Below are 18,238 nucleotides of genomic sequence, written 5' to 3' on the forward strand. Positions count from 1 at the left end.
AATTTAAAATTACATCTTTTTCCTATCATACTTATCTTTTACAAATCATATATTCTATCTTATCTTTTTCAAAATTTTCGAAAACCCAACCCCCCTTCCCTTTAAATCCACGTTCGGCCTCCCTCCTCTCCTCCATAATTCAAAATTGGCTCTCCTTCTATCCCTCTCCTTTCCTTTCTTTTGCTTGAGGACAAGCAAACTTCTAAGTTTGGCGTGTTTACCCGTGATCACTAAACCAATACCCACTAAGATCATGGCTCCTAAGGGAAAATAAACCACTCCAAGAGGCAAGAAAGAGAATATTCCAAAACCACTTTGGAATCAAGGGAAGTTCTTAACCAAAGAACATTCAGACCATTACTACAAAATAATGGGTCTAAGGTCAGTGATCCTGTAAGTTAAATTCGATCTGAAAGAAGATGAATATCCGGAGATCTAAGAGAAAATTTGAAACAGGAGCTGGGAAATCCTAGGTAATCCTGAAACAAAGGTGGGAAGAAACATGGTTCAGGAATTCTACTCTAATATGTGACAAACAGACAGACAGAGAATAGCTGGAACCGGCTTCTATGACTATCAGACTTTGGTCAGAGGGAAGATTGTTCACCTCCACCTTGACAAAATCAGGGAGATCTTTAAGCTACCTCAGCTGAAAGATGACCTAGACTCCTTTAATAGGAGAATGATGAGAATAAATAAGGGCTTGGACGAAATTCTAGAGGATATATGCCTCCCTGGAACCAAGTGGACAACCAACACAAATCAACTCAAGAGAGAATATCTCAACCCAGTTGCTAGAGGCTAGTTGGACTTTATTGGGCGTTCTATACTGCCCACTTGGAACCTCTCTAAAGTCACCATCAAAAGAGCAGTAATGATCCATTGTATTATGTTGGGAAAAGAAGTAGAAGTTCATCAGCTGATTTCTTGTGAACTTTACATAATTGCAAACAAGAACTCCAAAGATGCCAAATTGGCTTATCCAAGCTTAATCTCTATGCTATGTAAAGATGCTGGGGTAAAAATTGGAGTAACTGAGTATATCTCAGTTGAGCGACCAATCACCAAAAAGTCAATGGAAAGACAACAAGTGTAGGACGACCCCATCAAGAGGAGAGCACAGGAGTTCCTCCCAGAAATCCCTCAAATTGAATACTGGGAGCGTCTTGAAGCATCTGTCACCAAGTTGCAAGAAGCTATGGAGCAACTAAAGGAAGAACAGCAAAATCAAAATAGCATGCTTTGCAAACTGCTTAGGGAACAAGAAGAGCAAGGGCGTGAACTGAAACAACTGAAGCGTCAGAAGCTGTCTCTTGAAGGGCCAAGCATCCCACAAATTAAAGGAGCATCCACCTCCCAAAATAAAGGTTGTTGAGTCCTAATCTTAGCCTTAACTCTGTGATAGTTGTTCTTATTAGGAATATACCTTAGAAGTTATATATGAGTAGCAGTAATTAGTGTCTCTATTTTGATTTTATCTCCAATTAAGCTATAATTTATTTTTCTCATCATCATCAAACATGAATAAAATAGTAGATTTTTAGAATAAAGATGTAATATTTTTTTCGAGTTTTTAATAAGGAAAAATCTAATTATTTAGATATGGTGGCAATACTTTTTGTCTTCTGAATGAATGCCTGAACAGTGCATATTTTTTATATTGAATTTTATGAATGTTAAAAATTGTTGGCTCCTGAAAGAATGATGAACAAGAGAAATGTTGTTGATGATCTGAAAAATCATGAAATTGATTCTTGAAGCAAGAAAAAGCAGTGAAAAAAAAAAGAAAAGGAGTAGTAGAAAAAGCCAATAGCCCTTAAAACCAAAAGGCAAGGGTAAAAAGGATCCAAGGCTTTGAGCATTAATGGATAAGAGGGCCCAAGGAAATAAATCCAAGCCTAAGCTGCTAAATCAAGTTGTCCCTAACCATGTGCTTGTGGCATGTAAGTCCAAGTGAAAAGCTTGAGACTGAGTGGTTAAAGTCGTGATCCAAAGAAAAAGAGTGTGCTTAAGAACTCTGGACACCTCTAATTGGGGACTCTAGCAAAGCTAAGTCACAATCTGAAAAAGTTCACCCAATTATGTGTCTGTGTCATTTATGTATCCGGTGGTAATACTGGAAAACAAAATGCTTAGGGCCACGGCCAAGACTCATAAAGTAGCTGTGTTCAAGAATCAACATACTAAACTAGGAGAATCAATAATACTATCTGAATTCTGAGTTCCTATGGATGCCAATCATTCTGAATTTCAAAGGATAAAGTGAGATGCCAAAACTGTTCGGAAGCAAAAAGCTACTAGTCCCGCTCATCTAATTAGAATCTGAGCTTCACTTAAAACTCTGAGATATTATTGCTTCTTGATTTCTTTTTATCCTATTTTGTTTATCGAGTTGCTTGGGGACAAGCAACAGTTTATGTTTGGTGTTGTGATGAGCGGATATTTTATACGCTTTTTGGGGGTAATTTCATGTAATTTTTAGTATGTTTTAGTTAGTTTTTAGTATGTTTTTATTTGTTTTTAGGCAAAAATCATATTTATAGAATTTACTATGAGTTTGTATATTTTTCTATGATTTCAGGTATTTTCTGGCTGAAATTGAGGGAGCTGAGCAAAAATCTGATTCAGGCTGAAAAAGGACTACTGAGGTTGTTAGATTCTGACCTCCCTGCACTCGGAATAGATTTTTTGGAGCTACAAAAGTCCAATTGTCACGCTCTTAATTGGGTTGGAAAGTAGACATCCAGGGCTTTCCAGCAATATATAATAGTCCATACTTTGCTCGAAAATAAACGACGTAAACTGGTGTTTAACGCCAGTTCCATGTTGCATTCTGGCGTTGAATGCCAGAAACAGGTTGCAAGTTGGAGTTAAACGCCAGAATCAGGTTACAACCTGAAGTTTAACTCCAGAAACAGCCCAGGCACGTGAGAAGCTCAAGTCTCAGCCCCAGCACACACCAAGTGGGCCCCAGAAGTGGATTTCTGCACTATCTATCTTAGTTTACTCATTTTCTGTAAACCTAGGTTGCTAGTTTAGTATTTAAACAACTTTTAGAGACTTATTTTGTATCTCATGATATTTTAGATCTGAACTTTGTACTCTTTGACGGCATACGTCTCTAAACTCCATTTTTGGGGGTGAGGAGCTCTGCAGCGTCTCGATGAATTAATGCAATTATTTCTGTTTTCTATTCAAACACGCTTGTTTCTATCTAAGATGTTCATTCACACTTCACTAATGAATGTGATGATCCGTGACACTCATCACCATTCTCAATCTATGAACGCGTGCCTGACAACCACCTCTGTTCTACATTCGAATGAATGAGTATCTCTTGGATTCCTTAATCAGAGTCTTCGTGGTATAAGCTAGAATCCATTGGTAGCATCCTTGAGAATCCGGAAAGTCTAAACCTTGTCTGTGGTATTCCGAGTAGGATTCAAGGATTGGATGACTGTGACGAGCTTCAAACTCGCGAGTGTTGGACGTAGTGACAGACACAAAAGGATCAATGGATCCTATTCCGACATGATCGAGAAACGACAGATGATTAGCCGTGCGGTGACAGCGCATTTGGACCATTTTCACTGAGAGGATGGATGGTAGCCACTGACAACGGTGATCTACCAACACACAGCTTGCCATAGAAGGAACCTTGCGTGCGTGAAGAAGATGACAGTAGGAAAGTAAAGATTCAGAAGACAAAGCATCTCCAAAACTCCAACATATTCTCCATTACTGTGTAACAATTACTAATTTTATGCTCTTTTACTTTTTACAACTGAAACTAAAGAACCCTATCGGTATCCTGACTAAGAATAATAAGATAACCATAGCTTGCTTCAAGCCAGCAATCTCCGTGGGATTGACCCTTACTCACGTAAGGTATTACTTGGACGACCCAGTGCACTTGCTGGTTAGTTGTGCGGAATTACATAGTGTGAGTGTAATTTTCGTGCAACACCCTTAAAGCCACAGAAACCTCAATTACCCCTGACTAATGGGATTTCATGTCACATATCCCAATTAGCCCAAGTAACTTGTTGGATCCCGTGATGCACTCTTAAGCTATAGCTCAATACTATCCGGGTCAGGACTCATAAAGAACTCATGTAGAACAGGGAGTCATACTTTTGTTCTACCCCAAGTTCATAAGGATGAAGAACGACAATGCATCATAGAATAGAATCAAACATAGATTGAAGTAGAAAAGTAATTGTATTAATCCATAGGAATCAGCAGAGCTCCTAACCTTAACCTAGGAGGTTTAGTTGCTCATACTATACAGAAAGTAACTTGTGATATGTTCTGAGGGGCTGAAGATCCTAAACATGGGTGATCTTCACCTATATGTACTATCTAATAATTAAAAATTACAAAAGTGAAATAAACTAAGCAGAAAGGTGCAAAAATCCACTTTTGGGCCCACTTGATGAGTGTTTGGGCTGAACTTGGCGTCTAACTTGAAGGACTGGGTGTTGGACGCCTACTAGGGGGTAGATTTGCTGCTTCCTTGCTCCCCTTGGGGCGTTGAGTGCCAGTCTTGGGCGTTCAACACTGGCTTCAGTCCTCTTGGGGCGTTGAATGTCAGAAAGGGTATAGTTTGAACGTTCGACGCCCATTTTAAGCAGTCCAATCCAAGAAAAGTTTTAAATCATTATATATCGTTAGAAAGCCCGGCAAGTTAGCTTTCCAAAGGCGTTAAGAATGTGCCATTTGAACATCTATACCTCCATAAATGCTCGTTTGAATGCATGGAGGTCGGAATCTGACAGCATCTGCTATGCTTTCCTTGCCTCTGAATCAGACTTTGCCAAAACTTGCCAATTTCACCCAAAATTCACCTAAAATCATAGGAAAAACAAAACGACTCAAAGTAGTATCTAAAAAGTGAATTTCGCAATAAAACCTACTATGACATAATAAAACTTAACAAAATATACTGAAAACAGAAAGAAAATAATGCCAAAAAGCGTATAAAATATCCACTCATCAGAACACCAAACTTAAACTGTTGCTTGTCCTCAAGCAACCAAAAACAAGTGGGACTAAAAAGAAGAGAAAGATACAGTAAATCTCAGAGTTGTCAATCAAGCTCAATTCTGATACTGAGTGGGGCTACTAGTTCTTTTACTTTGGAACAGTTTTGACATCTCGCTTTTCTTTCAATTTCAGAGGCATTGGCATCTCTCAGAATTAGAATCTGGATGATATTATTGGTTCTCTTCCTTAATCTCTTCTTAATTCTTGAACATAGCTTCCTTTAGGTGCTTTGCACCTTTCTGAGCCTAGCCATAACCCTAAGCGTTATGTTTTCTCGTATTACCACTGGATACATAAACGCCACAGGCACTTTAACTGTAGGAACCCTTAGGATTCGAATTTAGCTTTGCTTAAATTCCCAGTCAGTGGTGCCCATAGTTCTTAAGCGTGCTCTTTTGCTTTAGATCACAACTTTAACTGCTCAGTCTCAAGCTTTTTACTTGACACCTTCACACCACAAGCATTTAGTTAGGGGTAGCAGCTCAATTGAGCTTTTTAGGCTAATTTTTAACCCTCCTAACCATTGATGCTCAAAGTCTTGGATCCTTTTATTGGTTTTCTTCATACAAACAAAATATAATATCATTTTTTTAATAGGAATGTTGTTTCTTTTTCTTCAAGAATATAAATAATTTAGATTTTTCTGAGAACCAATAATACTTCTCCAGGTTCACTGTTCTTCCAAGAGCTAACACCTTCAACTTCAAGATAAATGTGCACAGTTAATTCATACACTCAGAAAGTAAATGCAATGCCACCACTTTTGAATTAGAACGAACTCATTATAATCAACTCAAGAAGTCTTGTATTTTACTGCTTCTTAAAAGAAAAGAAATTTTATTTAAATTTAATGGAATGACAAGTGGAATACCTCATACTTAATTGACAGAAACTAAAAATTAATTACTGAAAAAATAAAAAAAATCCTACTAGTGATCATGTAATCTTAGATGTGAGAAACAGGAATTAGAATAGGCACAGAACAAGGGTGAAACTCAACCACCTTAGTCATGGTGGTCATTGTCTTCTTCAGGAGCCACTTTCTAGCGCTTCTTCTCTTCTAATGCTTGCCCCTGCTTTTCATGATCTTCAACCAGCTTCAGTAGCATGCAAGACTGGTTCTTTTGCTCCTCTCTCAATTGGTCCATAGTAGCTTGCAACTATTCAACGGATGCTACCAGTTGAGTCCAATATTCAATTGGAGGCATACTCTGCTCTTGAGGTGGCTCGGGCGTCTTCCTCTTAGGAGGGTCAACTGATTGCTGAATCTTATCTGGTGTTGGCTTCCTGGTGCCCTCCATAACTTCCTTGGTGATTGGGGTTTCTACTGGGATGCACGTGTCTCTGTCAATCAGGACTCCTGCCTCATTACACAAGCGAGAGATGGGGTGTGGGAAGGCCAGCTTGGCCTAAGTTGAGGTCTTGTTTGTGAATTTATACAACCCACAAGGGATTAGTTGGTAAACTTCCACCTCATTACCCATCATGATGCAATGGATCATTATAGCTCGCCTAATATTAACCTCAGAACGGTTGCTAGTGGGAAGTATGGAACGCCCAATGAAGTCCAGCCAATCCCTAGCAACTGGCTTGAGATCCATTCTCCTTAGTTGGTTTGGTTTACCTTTCTTGTCATTGATCCACTGAGTTCCAGACAGACATATGTCCATAAGGACTTGATCCATCTTCGGATTAGCTTGTACCCTTCTATTAAAGGAGTCAGGGTCATCCTTTTACGGGGGTAATTTAAAAATATCTCCCTCACCTTATCTAGATTGAAAGGCAGAATCCTTCCTCGGACCATGGTGTGCCAGGTATGGAATCCTTGTCCTTCTTTCTTTTATTTTCTGTCATCCATAGATTTGTATAAAATCCATTGATCATTACTATTCCAACATTAGTTCTAGGGTTGGCCAGAACTTTCCAACCCCTCATTCGAATCTGCTCCTGGATTTCCAGGTATTCATCTTCTTTTAAGTCAAACTTGACTTCCGGAATCACTGTCTTCTTGCACATTACATTATAGTAATGTTCCTCATGAAGCTTGGAGTAGAATCTGTAAAGTTTATAGGTACTTGTTCTTGGGGCACTTTCTTTCTTATTTCTTGATGTAGATCTTCCACTTCCTGGATCCATGGATTGTAAATAAGCGAAGGAAAAACGCTTTTGCCACACCAAACTTAAAAGGTTTGCTCGTCCCGAGCAAGAAGAAAAAGAAGAGAGAAGCATGTGAGTAGTGAGGAAGGGTGTGTGAGGGAGAGAGAGCTTCGAATGTTTAAGTAGAGGGAGGGGTGTGGGTTCAAATTTTTAAAGGGAAAGGAGGTTGGAGAAGATAGTCAGATTTAAATTGAAAAGATAGTATAAAAGATAAGAAAGGTATGAATGAAATTTCTTTAAATAAAAAATTTTTGAAAAAGATTATGTTAAAAGAGAAGATAATTATGAAAAGGTTTGAAATAGGAAGATATGGATTGAAAAAGATTTGGTTTGAAAGAGATTTGATTTTGAAAGATAAGATTGGAAAATAAGTTATTGCAAAAGATATTAATTGAATTGGTTTACTCTTTTTGAAATTAAAATAAAAAAAGTGTGATTTGGAGATATGATTAATTAAAAGATAAGGTTTTGAAAAGATATGGTTTGAAAAAGTCAACCCTTCCCTCATTTCTTTGCGATTTTGAAATGTGGCTCACTCCCTTCTGAGCGTTCAACGCCAAGAATGGGCATTGAACGCCACTAGGGGACCATAAAATGGTCCTAGGCCTGTCCCTATGTGGGCGTTGAACACCTAGGGAACTCCCTTTCCGGTGTTCAACGCCAACTCTTCATTCCTCAATGGGCGTTGGATGACCAGAATACCTCCTCTCTGGCGTTCAACACCAGCCTTTCTCTCCTTTTTGGGCATTGAACGCGCAGCTTTCTCCTTGTCTGGCGTTCAATGCCAGCAAGGGTTTCTCCCCAAGGTGTTTTGTTTTCAGTTCTGAATGTCTCTGTCACTGTTCTAAGTGCTGCACATGATCACAAACATAAAAAAAGTAGAGAGAAACTATGAAAACTAATAAGAAATGAACTGTAAATGAATATTAATGAGGATAATTAAAAGAACTAAAATAGGAATACGCTAATTATGGTTAGGTTGCCTCCCAACAAGCGCTTCTTTACTGTCATTAGCTTGACCTTACTGTTGTCATGTTAGCAGCGGTGTAGAGCTCTCTTACTCCAGATTGTACCCCAGGTAATTCTTGACTCTCTGTCTAATCACTGTAAATCTTTTGTCAGAGTGTCTGTCTTAGAGCTCTATATGACCATAAGGTGATACGTTAGGGACCACAAAAGGTCCCGTCCATTGTGATTTGAGCTTTTTGGGGAAAAGTTTGAGTTTGGAATTGAAGAGTAAAACCTTCTAGCTCGGCTCGAAGACTCTGGAGGAGATCTTTTGATAATGCCATTTCTTGGCCCTTTCCTTGTAAATTTTAGCATTGTTAAACGCAGCTTGTCGGAATTCATCCAACTCATTCAGCTGGAGCAACCTTTTATTATCAATACTCAGCCTTAATCATTCATAACTACCATCAATTCCCTTCCACACATAATTAATCATCAACATCAACAAATCATAATCAACACTATTTATCTTCATAAATTATCATTCATAATCATATTAGAATCCACCACAATCATATCTCAACACATGCATTTTATCCAATCTCCACAACATACATATACCATAAACACAACCCAAACAACCATATATTCAATTCAATCCTATCCTATGGTCCACTAGCCTAAGTTTCACGAAACATTACATATTACATAAAGGCAACCGAAACCATACCTTGGCCAATTCTCAATATGCACAAACTACTAAATCGATTCCAACAAGTCTTAAATCACCAACAATCAACCAAATGCAAGACCAATGCTCTAAATCAACACCAATAATCTCAATTTCAAGCTATACTACAAGCAATACACCCAAAATGAAATCTAGATTTCATCAATAGTCATAAATCTATAAGGAAAACGAGTTCGTACACTACAACAAATATGGCCTTTAGCAATGCCAAATTTTGTAACACCTTAAAATCATTCTCTTAGATAGGTTTAGACAACGGTTTTTTAAAGTGTTACTGTTGATTTCAATTTTTCATCAATTTATAGCAACTAATTAAAACTGTTCTCCTTGACTATTTTAAAGAATGGTTTTATAACCGTTACCATGATTTGCATTTAAGAAACGGTTTTTTATTGTTGTTTAAAGAATTGTACAAAAGAAACACATTAAAACCGTTGCCGAAATGCTACACTTTAAAACCGTTCTATTGGATGGTCTTAGACAACGGTTTTACAGTGTTGCTGTTGAAGCTCATTTTTTCATTACGCTATAGTAACAAAATAAAACTGTTCTCTTTGACTATTTTAAAGAACGTTTTTACAACCATTACAACAATTGTTTATGAAACAACCATTTTCTAATATTATTTAAATAATTATACAAATTAAATAATACCAATAAAAATAAATTCAAATAATTATATAAATTTAAACTATTTTTCTATAAATACTGAATTTATAAAATACTCAAAAACTATTGTTATAAATAAATAACAAATATTATTTTAAAAAAATAAAATTGAAATAAATTTCTAATAAATATTATATATTATTATTATAAATATATAAAAAATATTATATTTTGAAAACATAAAGTTAAAATAAATTTATTATAAATATTATATATTTTTATTATAAATATATTACAAATATTAATATAAAGAAATAAAATTAAAATAATTTTAGAATAAATATTATATATCTATTGATTATTAATTTCACCCTAATTAAGATGAGCATACAACAAATAAGGCAAAGCTCTCATCTCCTATTCGAAACCAAAGGGCGAAGAGTGCTCTTCCTCCCTCCACCGTACCATCAACCCTAACCTAGGCCATTAGAATCAGAGACGTCATCACACCGCATCTCACCATGAAGCCCTAAATCGCACCATTATCGCAAGTCACCATGAAGCCCTAAATCGCAACTCACCATCGTCGCACCATCATCGTCGCTACGTCCTTCTTCTCGAAATCGTCGCTGCCTCCTTCTTTTCGGCGTCGCTGAGTCTCTCCTCTCTGCGGCGTCGCTGCTTCTCCCCTCTTCGCGGCTTCACTGCTTCTCCATTGCTTCTCCCCTTTTATACTTCTACTTCACTGCTTCTCCCCCGCTCTGCTTTGCTGCTTCTACTTCACTATCTTGGCTAATTGTGGGTTATGCTTCGCTGCTTTTGCTTTGCTGCTGCTGCTTCGCTGCATTGGCCGTTTATAGGTTGTCATCTGTGGAAATGGTCTTCTTCTCTAATTTTCTGTTGCTTAGTTAGGGCTTGTTTGGCTGTTGGCTATTTTTGTCGGAGTTAAGAAGAAGAAAGAAAAGTGGTGATGTTTGTGAACATGAGCAAGATGGGTGTTGAATGTTAACTGAGTTTCTGTTCTGGTTTGAATTTGTATTGTGTACTTGTGAAATGAGCTTGGGGCTTAGGTTAGTCTATTATTTAAGGTAGCAAAAGTTTTATTATCTGCAAGTAGTGTGTTCGGTGGCATTATAGTTCTATTTCTCTACTTTCTGTGAGATTTTTTATGGTGGATTCCCAATAAATCTTTATTGAGGATTATAGAGTGATTTCTATATCACTGTTTCTCAATTGTTTATTTTTTATTTTATTTATCTGCTTTATTTATTTTAGCCTTGTTGTATAATATTATTATTTCAGTCGGTTGTGGATTGATTTTCATATTGGTTGGTTTCATCTGGGATAATAGAGGAACTCATCTCCATATGATAAGACAATGACGCTAAACTTTCAATATTGTTCTGGTTTTGTTTTGATTTTAATATTAATTCTATATTGATTTAGTATAATGCTGTTTAATTTTGATTTGGAAATTGGTTCTCTGGAAGAGCTATTTTGATTTTATTTTGATTTTAATATTTATTTGGAACAGTGCTATTCTAATTTTAATTTGGTAATTTGTTATCTCAAAATGCTATTCTCATTTTGTGTTCTTTTTAATATTGATTTTGATTTTTTCTAACAAGTATTTTAAGAATATTGACTAAGATTACTATTACTGGAAATTTTAATTTTCTTTAATATATTTATTATAATAAATTAATAATTTTAATTCATAATTTCTCTACAAAGAATGATCTTATTTAAGTACTTTTTTTGTTCAGATAAATTAAATAGATTCTAATTTTATATATTACATCACAAACTCACACATTCAATATTTTCAAGAAAAGCTATCCATTATTTGGTCTTTGTCAGTTTACACTTAGTTAGAATAGTTTATTTAAAGTTTCAAAACATGCATTTATATATTATTCATTACAACTCTGAGTGATTTATTTATATACTTTGTTCACTTTGAATGGATTGTTGCTTATTTTGAGAAATCAATTTATTTAAGTCATGAAAGTGATAGTAACATTAGTATTAAAGTTATGGTTATGAATTACTTATATTAATCCAACTGAGGTTGAGGACATAGACAATACTTTAAAAGGTAAATTTTTTGTCTTCTTGAAAAATATTTTATGACATCATTTCTTTTTTAAATTGACTACTGTGAAAGATTTATATATGATGACTTCTTTGTATAATAGAGGCAAGGATTGGAGGAGTCAAATTAGGGTTAGATTGAATGTGCTATACCCATTGTTGGTGCAGGTTGTAATGTATTTTTTAGTAGTTTTTTATATTTTATCAAGTATCTGTCATTTAAATGAGATATTTAAATATGAATTTTTTATTTTTTATTTTAAAAATTTATTTAACAAAAATAAGTGGTGCAGGTGCAGTGGTGTTTTTTAATTATTGGTGCAGTGGTGTTTTTTAATTTGGAGGATGTAGATAAATGGAGTTAAGATAAAAAGAGAGCATTACATTTTGGCAATTTCCTTAATCGCCACACATGATGGGCACATAAATAAAAATTCAGAGCTATTAGCATGCATAGCAATATATGTACTGTTTACTTTGATATCAACATATTCTTTTTTCCATATATGAACACTAAATCATATTTAGCATGTACCTAAAATCAAATCACATAATACACTACTCATTCAAATATTGACCACTTGACCTCCAAATAAAAAGTAGTGTGTACCTTACTAGTTACTAGTAGTGTTCATCCAAAAGCAGGGTTCTAATTAAAGATACAGAAAGAGATGCATGACTACTGCTCACATATGATATGCTTGTGTAATTTCATAAATAAAATAACGAATCATTTCAACTATTTTAAAAATACTCATATTTTATTATTTAAAACTAATTAATTACTGAAATATTGTATTAATTTGACTATTTAATTAGTTCATTATCAACTGAAAATTAATTTGATTATATTATAGCTTAACTAGATTTATTTTTATGAAAACAAATGCCCTTTTATGTTTGAATAGAAACAATATTTGAATAGGAAAAATAAAATTCTGTCTTGGTCTGTAACTCTTTTTTACACTTTGACTTTAATTTTAGAAGCGACTCCTAGTTTCCTACACGGCTGGAATAAATCATTAGCAATAGTGAGAAGGTAGAATTTTATTCATTTGGCTAAATTGATGAAGCTGTTTTTTTTTCAATTTTATATATATATATATATATATAAAAGAGGGATGGTATATAATTAGTATCATTGTATAGAGACAATAGTGAAGAAAACACGAGGACCTACACAATGCTTGAAGATTCATGCAAGATAGTTGGAATATAGAGAAGAAATTACTCTAGATATTGAAGGAGAGGCAATTGGTCCTACTAATGAAGCTGTAAACAACTTGAGCAAATTTTTTGGCACAGTGGCAAGGAATTCAGATTTTTGTCCATTAATTTACACAAACTGGAAGGGGATTAAAGATAAAGAAGCCATTTGGAAATATGTTCAAGTGAGAATATTAGTCTTGTTTCTTTTAGAAACTATTTGAAAATGTACACATGTATTTTATTCTTACTAGCAAATAATATTTGTGTTTTATAGGCTAAATTCATTATTCCAACTGAAGGAAAGAGGATAGTCTTTGCTCGTATCAATGACAACTGGAGACGGTATAAGACCATAATCAAGTAAACTCATTTTCTGCCATACAAATGTGTTAATGAGATGCTAAAAAATCATCCTAAAAGCATACTTGAGAGTCATTTTCGAAAGTTAATTTCATATTGGAGCACTGAGAAAGTTAAGGTAAGACATGTGAAACTTATTGTAGTCTGTTTAAGCAATTATGAGTTATATACATTTATGAGTAAAATATGATGATTTTTTTTATAATACTTGTCTCTTGTTATGTAGAAAATGTCTACACAAAATAAGAAAAATAGGGCACAACAGAAATTTAGCCATCAAAAGGGACCAATAAATTTTGCAAGAATACGTACAAGGTTGGTACAATTTTTTATTCGTTATGCATTTGTATGTGTATGTGTGGTGTGTGTCTTTGAGTATCAAGTATGTGTTGATTTTAGAAAATAAATTTATTTTAACTCTATATAAATGCTATTTGAACTGAACTTATAGGCTGGTTCTAAGGAAAATAATGAACAACCTACTCAAGCAGAAATGTTTGTTGAGACTTGCCAAAGCACAAAGGAAAAATCATTGGATGAAGACACTTTGGATGTTATTGTAAGTATTGGGAGTTAATTTGATTAAAATAGGTTATGAATTTCTTGTGTCTTGGTAATTTGTCCATCATTTGTGGTTACCTTTATGCTTGTAATTGAGTTAAAGAATATTGATACTATTCTTAATTGCTATTATTTGTTTTTATATTGTCAAATGATATATGTTTTTAGTCCAATTGTGTAGTTACTCTTTTTTTATTATTATTATTTTTCTTCACAATAATATAGGCACATCTGCAAGCTGAGAATAATAAGTCTAAAGAATCAGCAATTAGAGCTTTCCAATTCATATTTGGGAAAGGGAAGGCAGGGAGAGTGCGATGTCACGGAAGAGTTATCACACCAACTTTGTTGAAGAAAAATGAAGAAATTGCCACCTTTAAGCAGCAACGTGCAGCTGAGAAAGCAACATTAGAGGGTAAAGTTGATGTGATGCAAAAAGAAGTAGATGAACTAAAATCGCTTGTTAAGATGATGCTGCAACAAAAAAGCTCAGGAGAGGACCTTGAGATGTTAGCTACTCAACTAGGAAACACTTTAGGCAATCCAAACATTGATGTGCATGAAGAGGTATTATTTATTGTTAAAGTTTCTATATGTTATCATATCTTAAATAATGGTTGATTATGTTGATGTTGATTCAATTGTTTTGTATATCTAAATAGAAGAATGTTATGATATATATGTTTGTCCTCTCTCTCTCAAACATTTTTAGTAGACATTATTAGTATTAAAGATGTGTAGTTTTATATTTGATTTTTTTTTTTACAGGAAAACTATGTTGTAGGAAAAATCGAACTTGATTAAGGTCAAATTTTTAAGAGCAAATGTTACAGAGTAAAAGTCATGAACTTGTGGACAATGATAAATCTATTTGCTACTTAGCTATTTCAACTCTTTCTTTGTTATATTTTTTGCAAAATTAGATGATATAGTTCGAGATTGTCATGATAGTATTATGGTATTTTGAAAAAAGATGATGATATAAGTACAATTAGTTATGACCTAGACTAGTATTATGTTATTTTGCAATGATAATATAATGTGATTGTGGATCTTATAACCATTTTTATAAGTCAAATTTGATGAGAAATATTTAATTATTTTTCTTTAGTGACTTTATTCAAATAGTTTAGATTATTTATTGACACTAAATAATTAAAAAAATTAAAATTAATTTCATTCACGAGAAAACTACTATTGTAAATAAGAATTATATATTGCAAAAAATCGTTGTCAAAAGTTACAAAGGACAACAGTGTTAAAACCGTTGCCAAAATACGACACCAACGGTAATGCCTTAAAACTGTTGTCTTAGATGACTATAAAATGGCAAGGGTTTTGAAACCATTGCCAAAAAAACAATGGTAACGCTTTAAAACCATTGTCTTAGATGACTATAAAATGGCAATGGTATTAAAACCGTTGCCAAAAAATGACACCAACGGTAATGCTTTAAAATGGTTTTAAATCGTTACCGTTGGTCTTGTGAATAATAAAACTACCACAGTTAAAAATCGTTGCCTATCCAGTTATGGTTTTAAACCGTTGTATCATGAAAGAGAACGGTTTAAAATCGTTACTTATCGAGTAACGGTTCGAAACCGTTGTTTAAATTTTTTTTTTCAAAACCGTTGCCTATACCAGTAACTTTGGCAATGGTTTTTTTATTACCGTTGCCTTAGGTACAAAAAACCGTTGCCTTTTAGCATTGGCAACGGCCGCATATACCATAGGTCAAAAATCGTTGCCAAAGCGTTGCCTAAAATTTAGGGAACGGTTTTTCAATCTACGGCAACGGTTTTTGACAGTTGCAAAAACTCTTGTTTGTTGTAGATTCCTTACCTTACTCATGGCAAATAGGAATGAAACCAAACCAAATCACAAAAATTCACTCAAAAACCAAACCTGAAACACGAAATTATATAGGGATGAGAACTGGGATGTGAGTTTTGAGTTCTTACCAATTTTGTTTGGATAAAAATGAATAGCTCAACGAGAGTTTCGTGTGGCCGCAAACGGCTCGTCAATCGAAACACTGGAGTTCAAGTTATGGCATAAGGAAGATGGAGGTGAATAGTGCCAAGCCCTCTTCTCCCTTCTCTTCTCAAACCAGCGTGTCTTCCTTTCTTTGTTGGTGAAATGAGCTGAAAAGCTCATTAAAGGGTGTATATATATATGTTGGGCCTTGGGCTCAACTTAGGCCCAATCCAATCTGTTAGCGTTTTTGGCTTGTTTGACCTAACTTTTAGCCAAACCTTTAGAATTAGCACCGGTTTTTAACTTTAACTATTTTCTTAAGTTGTTCTACAGTTTTTATTATTCTCATGCAGTACTGGACATACTTAAACCGGTACTACTGGCTAATTAACCAGTACACATTTTTACGCAATTTTTTGCAGAAAATCACATCTTCTCACTCAAAAAAAATCATTGAATTCAAATCTCACCATTAAAATTCCAAATTAAGACTTCTAAATTTTGAACCTATTTCAAACAATTAATTTATTAATTTATATTATCTAGATGGTCGATTTTAAATTGCGTTCTTACGCACCACCTCGTCTTCCAGAACAATTAAAAATAACAGTCACTGCTTACCATCATGTAAATACTTATGTATGTCAGCATGTGGAACTTCGTTTCTTTTATGTTTCCCTTCTCCATGCACAATACTACCTTTCGCAACCTCAACGCCACGCCTCTGTTCTATTAAATATTTCGCGCCATTAATATAATGCTTCCCATAACACGCTGCATGAATCATGTATAAGCTAACCACAAAAGTTAAAACCAAATGCAGGTCTTCTAACCCGCTCTCTCCAGCGTGGAGGTGCAAATGTGCAATGACATAATCACTTATGAGATAAACAAACCTAAAATCTATAAATCTTCATGCCTCTAACAAATAGTAATAAAAAAACATTACTTCTTTCATCACAAATAACATATTTGCCCCATCGACTACCAAACAAATAATATGACACCACTAATTTACTCAGTTTAACAACAACATATTAAACACAACAATTTTTTTCGTGTACCAGCCTGTCTATCCTTCTGGACCTTATACAAAGGGCTAAAAAATTGCAATCAGATTAGACATGCATAAACTAATAGGATCAAGCTAAGATCCATAACTGGCCCAAATAAGTGGGAAACGAGCCCACATAAACAAGGGCTCGGCTTAAGCCGTTTAACCCTATGTAGTGCCATTACCATGTACACCCATGCTGTCACTCAGGGACAATGCCTGACACACAATTGTTTAATACCTCCAACCTCTCCGCACTGCCTCATACCTAGCGTACACCTAGTCAGAAGCAAACACACAATTGAAAAGACTTAGAGAGAGGGCAAAACAAGATTCACTTTGTGATTCTTTCTAATAAAGTATAGGAAGCGGTTCCCATAGGGCACGCTATCGGAGAGGAATTTGGTATTCTGCACATTTGCATCATTGAGATTTAAAATAAATTATATAAATGGTGTAGATTCACATGTACTGATTACAGTGGACAGAAAGAGCTGAGGCTAAGTTGGGCCTGCAATCGGTTGAATTGTTTTTAGCTGTATTGTAGGAGAGTTGATGTCAGGTCTGGCTAAATTACTTTAGACTAACTCCTTTTCTTAATCTCACTTTGTGTTGTAGCCGAGTTGAGCCAATGTAGAGATAACCTTTTTTGGTGGCTTAAGGTTGGACTATTATTGTCAATTTTTAATTATCAATCATCCAATATTTGTGTTTGATAATCAAAGAATAAGGGGCACCACTTTGCAGCTTGCACCCATTATACACCAATCGGCAGTCGTGTTCTATCGTCATCTTCATTAGAATTGTGGCCTGAACTTGCTTCGGAATTGAACAAGGATGTTATTTCATCCATAATGTCTTCATCGATGAGCACTTCAACTGGATAAGTTGGCTTACCTTATCAATTGCCGAACCAATTTTCTGATTGAGCACTCAACCCTACCCTATGCTCAAAATTACAATTCTTTAGCAACTGCGTGTCACACCTCAAGTTAAGCAATGTGAATACATTCCTCTCATCATTATTCCTTTTAATATGAATTTTTCAACTGGACTTATGATTTATTCAAAAGGTCCTCAAATAGGTTTTTACTTTTTCAGATCCGGATTCCACATTTAGATGTAGTACACATAATCATTTTATGGCCAATTGGCCATCCCTTTTATCCCAAATAAAACCTTGAGCAACCTCGACAATTTTAGCAACTCATACAACTAGCTACCTTATTATATTACATATATTGCCTTTTAGTTTGTCACCAAAATACAATAACATTTTAAAGAATTTAAAGTAATAATTTATTCTAAATTTTATATTATTATAGGAAAACTGAAAAAAGTCTCTAACCAAGTGAACTATTATTACCGTAAAGAAAAGTTCATAAAATAAGAAGCTGTAATAATAGACCTTAGTTTAGTGTTGTCATCTACCAATATGCAAAGTGAAAGTAGCAATAAATAATAAATAGCAT

The sequence above is a fragment of the Arachis stenosperma genome, chromosome 5, assembly GCF_014773155.1.
Source record: "Arachis stenosperma cultivar V10309 chromosome 5, arast.V10309.gnm1.PFL2, whole genome shotgun sequence".
In the NCBI taxonomy this organism is placed as follows: Eukaryota; Viridiplantae; Streptophyta; class Magnoliopsida; order Fabales; family Fabaceae; genus Arachis; species Arachis stenosperma.